Raw genomic sequence first — 7,773 nt, forward strand, 5'->3', positions numbered from 1 at the left:
CTACATACTGTGGGCTTGGTTGTAGAGTCCTCAAAGCTCCACGAGATGAACACCGAACCTTTGGGTGACTCGGAATTTGTTCCGTAGCATAGTACTATTCTCCGCCATGGTGGGCGCCAAATGTCGTGGTTTTGTCACGAAATATGTCCTCGTGAGAGAACTTGGTGTGAGGCCACTGCAACTATGTTGCGGCTTGAGAAGGGTTGGTCGGGATCGAGAGACGTGGGTTACCCAGGTTCGGCCCCTCTGATGGAGGTAAAATCCTACTTCCTTCTTGTGTTTCATTGATGAAGATCTCGATTACAAGGATGCGGGATTGCTACCTTTAATCTCGAGGGTTTCTAATATCTCTATCTCTAATGACTTATCTTTTCATGGCTTAACTTGTCCCTCTTGGGATGCCTTGCCCCACCTTATATAAGTTGAAAAAGTAGGCTTACATAGAGTCCTACTAGGACTTGGACTAGCTTCTATTGAATCCTAATCCGGTCTTGATTCCCTTTAACGGAATCTTTCGTCCTTTTGCCTTCTCGGATGAGCCACCCTTCAATCCTCTTAATGAACCGCCTTTTGCTGGCTTGCACACTGGGCCTTGTCGTCTTGGTCAACCCGGTAAATAAGGTGATACAATGAGCCGCCAAAATATTGGTCGGGTTATTCCTCCTGACCGGGTCAAACCGTGGGGTTATATCCCTAACACCTAGCACCCCCTTCATCTTTTACTAGATCGCTGATGGCGCGCGTTGCGGCGCCCGTGTTTTTTAGTGTAGCATGATAGTGTTAAAAATTTATTTGAAAACATGGAAGTTAATTTTTTATAGCAAACTTCTTGTTTTCTTTTGAAATGTGAGAGCACAATGGAAGTTTTGTCATTTTCATTGGGCTGGTTATGGATCTTATCTATAGATACTTGGCAAGACATGTATGATACTATTTGTAATAAAATATAAACAATATAAAACTGATATATACATAATGCAAATTTCTCAAACAACACTTGTTGTAGACAAATGGTTGGTGTGCTAACCGGTATCTGGCGAAACTGAATCTTCCATTGTAACTCACAAACATTCCGATTAGAAGGCTGTAGGGGTAAAGTTTTGGATGGAAACACTATTTCCTTCAAAATTTAAAGGAAATATGATATATGCATCGAACATGAAGTATCCAAGGCCATGCTAAATAAAACATCATCACTCGTAATGAAAGTGAAATCCTCTAATGGAAATGTTAACTATAACACAGGAAGTGAGACCAAATTACAAATTTATCAATCTAAATAGTAAATTTTACTTTAATAACCTCAACACCCCCTTCTAGTATCCTTAAAACAAAGACAGGAGGAGGAAACAATATAAGACTCAGTAACTCACTGCAGAAGGAATATTCGAGTCAGCACCAGTATCTAGCAAGCACTTCACAATACCAGGTAGGAGATTGTTCGTTGCTTGTGCCATCAATTAACATATGATAAATCTTATTCACATCAGATTCAACCTGTGTATATAAATTATAATTTATTTGTGTAAATGCTTGAGATGTAGTTTGCAGAAAATGTACACAGCAAGAATAGAAGCTGCATAGGTACTGAAGGAAGCTCCATAAATGAAGAAAGATTAAGAAGTGGTGCTACATAAAAATAGCAACAAGAATTGAAATAGTATATGCACATATTAAATCAAACCAAGTTTTCAGCTATTTTTCAGTCTATGGAAATAAAATTGCTAGGTGTAGATCCTCCTTTATGACAGGCTTGTTTCCAAAAATTGAAGCAACATAAGTCGGTTATTAAAGATCCATTTGGGAGCTTCGCCCGATAAACATTTTCCAAAAATGTGTTTTGCTGCAGACTTTCTTTGTTTAAGCAGGGAACCATAAGAAAAAAGTTCTTTAAGATTGACTTTCATTACCTGTTGGTTGGAAAAAGAACAAACACATTGCAGTATCTTATTTCATCAACTCTATGTCTCTTCGATTTTGCTACCTTTAGAGTACCTTACGTAAAAAACATGAGAGTAATTATTAGAAAATTTTATGAACTGCATATCAATATAGTCTTAATTCAAAACTTTGTGGAAACCAAGCACCAATATAACCTCCACTACATTAACATACCTAATGGATATATTTTTGTGGCATAGATCTAACAATGTTATGCTAGCTTCATCATTTTTGTATATGGATATGGATGCACACACCGAAAGGAAGGCACTCCTAAGATCAAACTTCATCACAATTGGCACTCTAGCGGTGGTAATCATTTGCCTTGACCAATTTAATTTAGAGAATCTGCATAGATCAATTTAACTTGGAGCATGCTGGAAAATCAGATCAACATATAGAGAATTCGAGAACAAATTTAATGTCCAATATCCACCATAAATTAGAAACTGGAGAGTTTATCAAATGTTCAAGTAACTAATAATATGTCGAGTGGCCATCATAAATTGAATTCCCCAAATCAGAATGACAGAAACAGTCCCCAATATTTACTCAGATCAATACAATAGTCCACGTCATTTGGATCACTGTTATGAACACCACCTGCACCAAATAAGGATTGGGGGATATTAGCACTATAATTACCATTGCCTACAACCCTGCTTTAGGAAACTTCAGAGTAATACCAAACTTATGGATATCAAGCCCACAAGAATACCTCAAACAAGGCTTGAGCAGCACTTCAGTGCCGACTCCATGGGCCCCCATGGTTCACCTCCAGGCAAAACTCTTTTCTAGGCTTCCATATGCTCCACAAGGAGGCAACAAGAACCAAGTTCAGTAGCACATTCTTCTTGGGGTTATGCCATAATGTAAAGATGTCCATAAAACCAGAAATTTTATCCACTAAGAAGTATTCAGATATAAAGTCCCACAGTTGTTGTGCAACAATATAATCAAAAAAATAGATGATGGACAGAGTCATTTTGACTTCAAAATAGGCAAGTAATATCTGTGAGGTGTAGGATGATATAAAGATTGCAACGTGCAGGATGATATAAATATACCAAATCTTGTTGTGAGGTGTTGCACGCGGCTCAGACAGGAGAATTAGAGATGTATACTTGTCGGCGGAGAGAAGATGGCGCGACGGCGATGGCCCGGCGGGACCTGCTGCGGGAGGGAGGCGGCACGGGGGGGAGGGACAGTGGGGGGCATCGGTGGAGGGGGCGGTGGGGGCGCCGGTGGGGGGCACCGTTGGAGGGGATGGTGAGGGCGCCGGTGGAGAGTGCCGATGGAGGGGACGGTGGGGGCTGTCGGTGGAGGGGACGGTGAGGGCTGCTGGTGGAGGGCGTCGGTGGGGGGCGCCGGTGGACGGGACAATCTAGTAAAACTGCATTGGGACCGGTCGGGTTCACGCGGTCGCTCGGGTGGGCTCGCAGATTGGGCTAGCAGAAGGCCCAATGCACCACAGGCATGGGTTTCGGTCTCTGGAGTAGCAGCCCACAGGACGGGTGGGCTAGATTAAGCTGATTACAGATCAGATTCATTTTAACACGAAATCCGACGACCAGAAATCCCTCATCGTCAAAACGGACGGTCAAAAACGCCTAATCGCTGAGAGGGCAGGGATTAGGTGCAGTTTTACTATCCTTAATAAGAGAAATTTTTGTGTCTTTTATACTAAACAATTTTACTTCGTCATATTTTATTTTGTAAGCGAACTTATATCGCTTCCTATTAAAACACCATTTGACATACTATTTTAAATATTCTTTAAATATGATTAGTGAGAACTATTTTATCTTGTTAATTTGTTTGGAATTATAGGGGAAATAATTTATCACTTCTTTAATATATAAGAAAGTCAAAATGATTAAACTAGCCCCAGAAATAAGTTAATTCTCATATAATATTTATAGCTCACTTATATGTGTGTTTCCTTGTAGTGTTCTTAATAATGTATATAACTAGGTAGAGAGCGTAATATATATATATCAATCTAAAACATAAATATGAGATGTTTCAGATTATAAAATTTCCTTGTGTTTGGTGTGAAATGAACTTTCTAGTGTATTTTTTTTCTTTCAAAATGCTCTAGTGTATGAGGGCACTTTTGATGAGGGGAATATGAGGGGACAACTACGAGTGCAGCTAATGAATCATTTGTGTGGTTTGGGAGCGAGTCAAGTGGTGCATTCAGCCATTGCCTTGTGTCGTATGTTAGACGTTCTTTTTGAAATTTGGGTTTTTTATTTTTCTGTACATGTTTTTGGATTTTAGTTTTATTTTCTGCTTTTTCAGTTTTTGCCTTGTTTTCCTCGGGTTTAGGAATTCTTTTTACGAACCACATCAGCGCTTCTCAAAGAAATGTTCTTCTCGTGGTTTTTTCTTCCCTTTTTGTTTGCATTTGTTTTTTGCTCATGTTTCTTTTCGTTTTTATATTTTTCTTATTTTTCATGAAAGAATTTTTTTATCAAAATTCATTGACATGAGATCTAGTTTTAAAGATTTCGATGCGAGAAATCCAACGATGAGAAGATGGGAGTGACTTTTGAAACACTTAACTAGTGATTTTGCAGAAGTGTCGACAAACAATTTTCCCCTTGAATAAGGAGTGAGGCGTTGCAGAGACCGGACTCCAGTGAGCCCGGTATACCAATTTTTTTAATATATATTTCAGAGCTTTAAAAAATATCAATTGTTTTTATACAAATATATGGTAGTCAAGTATGTAAAAAGTTTACTCAGGTAATTCAGCTGTTTGCATGCTACACAAAAAAGATTAAAATCTGGCCCAAACACAACAAAGATAAGGCCCATTTTAAGCTATGTATTTGTCTTTTTTGATGCGTTCATAAAAGCATAAATACTGCTGAAAGTTTATACGCGTGTATTATGAATATATACCTATGTATATATTTTTTTCAGATTTTTTTATTGTGTGGAAATAGTATTTTGGTAAAAAAAAAAGAAAAAGCCTCACTGGAGCCCGGGAGCTGCAATGCTTTCGCGTCGAATAAGGGCCTTTCTCACATGGGCCGATAGTCCACGAGGTTTATAATTTCCAAAGCCCACCCTTCCATACTGAAACCTCGAAAAGCCCTTCCGGCCGCCGCCGCCCCCTACGGCATACGGAGACCACCTGCTGGCCTACGACGGTCAGAGGGCGCGTCGAGCCAATAGCCTCCGCTTCATGGACCTCGAGGGGTAGCAGCGGCGAGCCACCGCGATGAAGACTGCCTCCGTGCCGCTGCGCCACGGCGGCGGCGGCGGTCACCGCGGGCTTGTCACCGACTCCTCCGGCCAAATCGACTCCTCATTCCGGCCTAACTCGGCGCTCATCCAAGCCGACGCCGTCGAGGGTGTTTTCCACATCCAGACCCTCGCCGCGGCGCCGCCGGTCAACTCTATCCATTCTGCCCTGCGCCGGAGCAGCCACTTGTCCTCCCTCTTAGCCTGGTGCATTTTGTCGATCTGCTCGCCGGCTCGAGCCACGACAAGGCCGAGAACAAAAACATTGTGAGCGTGTTGTGGAGGGTGAGCCGTTCAATCTAGGCGTGTTGGCGCGAGCTGCAGATCAAGGACCATCCGATGGTGGCGGTGCAAGCCGGGCAGAGGGTGTAGCTGCTTGTCGCTTTGGTGGTGATGACTGATGAAAGTGCTTGTTGAGTGCACTCTTGAACCCATTGCTGCGTAGACATTCAGAATGGCGAGGTTGATGCTCGACAGGGAGGTCGGGCTCGGGCCAGGGGTTGTTGCCGATTACGTCGCCACAGGCAACAAATGAAGGATAATGTGAGGACAGTGGTCAGATGAGTGTTCCATGCAGCGCATAAATTGTTTGTGCTATAACAGCTGTATGATCCTGTGAAAGGGGATGCAATGCGTGAGCATATACAGTCTGTCGATGCCGGAGAGCTGGCACTCAAGCCTGCCACCACAAGCTTGGCAGTGCAGCCGCTTGCGCCTAGCAATGGGAGGAGCGGGAGCAGACAGACGGGAATGAGTCGGTGATGGCGATGGAGACTGCTTGGTACCACGAGACCCCCCATGATGGACAGCATTAGCGGAGGGGCATCTGTATAGATCCCAATGTTGCGGCTAGCAAAGAGGCGTTGTTCCGTGCTAAGGAGGCGCGCATAGAGATCACAGGGCGGCAAAGGCGTGTCACGTCCATGAATGCTTTCCACAAGGGAGTCATAATCCTCATCAAGACCATTGAGAATGAAGGAGGTGAACTCCTCATCACTGGGAGGCTTCCCGATAGATGACAGTGTATCAGCGAGATTCCGATAGATGACAGTGTATCAGCGAGATTCTTGACCTTGTTGAAGAAGGCGGTGACAGAGAGATCATGCTTCTTGATCTCACCCAGTTGGTTATGAATGGCGGATGCACGTGCCAGCACTAGTAGAAAAAGGGCCTTTTGTCCCGGTTCAAAAGGGTCTTCTGTCTCGGTTTTGGAACCGGGACAAAAAGGTCGTTACTAATGCCCTTGGCCTTTAGTCTCGGTTCTTACACGAACTGGGACAGATGGGCCTCCACATGGCCGCTGCGGCCAGGCCAGGCAGGGGGGCCTTTAGTCCCGGTTGGTGACACCAACCGGGAAAAAAAGGCATCCACGCGTCAGCACCTGGGTGGAGCTGAGGTTTTTTTTTTGAAAGGGGCTGGTTTATGGGTTAATTTAGGTTGTCATTAGCTAGCTAATAGAGAAAAGTGTCCTCTCTTATATATCTCTATGCTTGGTTTACCAACGCTACTGCTATGCCTAACGTTCACACGGCTTAGATTGAAAAGTGTCCTCTCTTATATATCTCCATGCTTGATTTACCAACGCTACTGCTACTGCTATGCCTAACGTTAACACGACTTAGAAAAGTGTCCTCTCTTATATATCTTCGTGCTTGGTCATCCGTCGTGCTTTGTCGAACATATTTACAAAATGTAGAGACGAGTTACATCCACATATATGCATCTTTTTTACACTATATCATTTCATATCATTTCCGTCGAATGGCAATAGTATTCTAATCGATCATCTAACAACTCATCATCAACTTAATCATATACCAAGTTATCATATGGTACACATAAAATAAAACAGAGAAACATCATAATATATATATAGTCATCATATGCATCATGCATCCTAATTAATCGATCATGTCAAGTAATAATATAAACTAGAATAACTTGTCTCTCATAAGACCTAGTCCTCGCTCTTAGATATAATGTCATAAAACAGAATAAGACCTATGGCTCCATGATGAATCACAGAGATCCAACGGTCTCCAGCTTGTGGCATGAGAACCTTCTTTATTTCTCTCCATGCTTCAATTTGGAGTCTTTTTTATCTTGATTTGAAGTTAATCAAGTATGAAGCATAGAACTCAGCCCTCAGCGGGCTTCTAATTCTCATTTGACCTTCTGGGTCCATTGACGGAGGCACTACATCATGTGGCAGTTGCTGTTGAAGAACATAATAATAACCTAGTTAGCAATGTAATCACCGCCATTTATGCAATAGTGGAGCATACTTAATTAGGAAACTCTTACCAAGACATTTCGGGGAATGTCATCTGAACTCAACCTATGCACTACTGGCATGTAAAATGAATAATTTTTGCCAATTCCAAAATGATACGGGAAGGTATCCCTAGAAGCCAGAACACCAGCAACAAGAAAGTGGAGAAGATCATCCTTCTCCTCCCAAGTAAGATGTGATCCATACGTGTAGTGTGTCGTGTCAATTAATTTTCGTAATTCAGTCGAAGCAATGAAATAAGCTGTAAATTATAATTTAACAAATTTAGTATATGGATGAACACC

The 7,773-nt window shown here is 42.3% G+C and overlaps 1 non-coding gene across 1 annotated transcript; it reads right to left on the minus strand.

The window, feature by feature from the left end:
- Window positions 1–6,063: 6,063 nt before the first annotated feature.
- Window positions 6,064–6,200, minus strand: LOC123423720. Its single transcript, XR_006621296.1, has one exon. It is a non-coding gene; the product is annotated as a small nucleolar RNA Z247 (small nucleolar RNA).
- Between the last annotated feature and the right edge of the window lie 1,573 nt (window positions 6,201–7,773).

This window comes from Hordeum vulgare, chromosome 1H (genome assembly GCF_904849725.1).
Source record: "Hordeum vulgare subsp. vulgare chromosome 1H, MorexV3_pseudomolecules_assembly, whole genome shotgun sequence".
NCBI classification, from domain to species: Eukaryota; Viridiplantae; Streptophyta; class Magnoliopsida; order Poales; family Poaceae; genus Hordeum; species Hordeum vulgare.